Raw genomic sequence first — 1,167 nt, 5'->3', positions numbered from 1 at the left:
ATTAAAGGTTCCCATATGTGTGTGTGTGTGTGTGTGTGTCTGTGAGAGAGAGAGAGAGAGGTATTTTGTTGTTGTTTTGTGTTTGAGTCTGCAGTCAGCATAGTCCCACCTGAGCTACAGGCACCATGTAAAGCACATTTACTGAGAGCAGAAGCTGTTCACACAGGACGTGTTCTTGTGTTCAAAGACAGATAGATGGAGCACAGCAGAATGGAACACAAATCAGGGCTCCCAGGGGGCGTTTTTCAAAGCTGAACTACTTTTAACTTGACATGGCACCTTTAAAAAAAATGGCGCAAGATGCTGAAAATCAGGAAGACGCAACGTCAGTCTATGGGTGGGCACATGCACATACTATTGATAGACTGATGTTATATCTATCTATCTATCTGCCGTTCTATCTATTATTCTGTCTATCATTCAATCTATCTATCTATCTATCTATCTATGCGCAATGGCGCTTTTGGGGAGGCCGGTGGATTTACCAGCTGACATTCACGACAAGACGCGCACCACCTGCGCACGTTCTCGTGAATGCCCGGCCAAAAGAAACGGGCTATGAGACGATTTAGTGTTGTTGTTTGACCTAAATGTCCAGCCATGGGATTACAATGAGACGCCTGGAAAAGCATTTCCCGACGGCGTTTTGGTACTAACAGCTGTGTTGTATCTTCCTTTGTCTGAGCGTCTTGGGTCACTCGATACAACCGGTCTTTTATAATCGCAAAATATGGATAGGAAAGCGGACGAGCAGGTTGGAGAGGTTGACTGTCGATATAACGGACCTGTTCAAAAGCATGTTTCAATGACTCGTCCTGAGACTGCTCCAGAGGAAAATCATCGCGTCCTGAGAGGATCAGCCTCTCGATTTCACTCCGTTCCCCTGGTACAGATCTCAGTGGCCCCAGTTCAGCCTCTCCCACCTGCACGAGCGGCCCCCTTCCCTGCTTTTTCTTTTCCTAAGAGACATCCGCACACAAGCATCCCAATAATTCCTTAAAAGCAGGCCAATTCGTACCCAGAATTAGCGGATGTCGGAGGTGCGGGTTAACTGCGACCTCCACACTATGATTTTGTCCCCTAAATTGAATAACAGCGGACATTAAAGGATATTCCACCACGTCCCCGTGCACACACCGTACCTGAACCAAGCGGCCTGTATCCAAT

The 1,167-nt window shown here is 47.0% G+C and overlaps 1 protein-coding gene across 3 annotated transcripts in view; it reads left to right on the top strand.

The window, feature by feature from the left end:
- The window catches only part of LOC107724967 (cell adhesion molecule 2-like), a 260,688-nt gene that overhangs the window by 199,152 nt on the left and 60,369 nt on the right, over positions 1–1,167 (top strand). The window lies entirely within an intron of this gene.

This window comes from Sinocyclocheilus rhinocerous, unplaced genomic scaffold (genome assembly GCF_001515625.1).
Source record: "Sinocyclocheilus rhinocerous isolate Xijiao unplaced genomic scaffold, SAMN03320098_v1.1 scaffold996, whole genome shotgun sequence".
Classification (NCBI taxonomy): domain Eukaryota; kingdom Metazoa; phylum Chordata; class Actinopteri; order Cypriniformes; family Cyprinidae; genus Sinocyclocheilus; species Sinocyclocheilus rhinocerous.
Note: the sequence above shows the minus strand (reverse complement) of the source record. Positions and strands in the feature narration are given on the sequence as shown.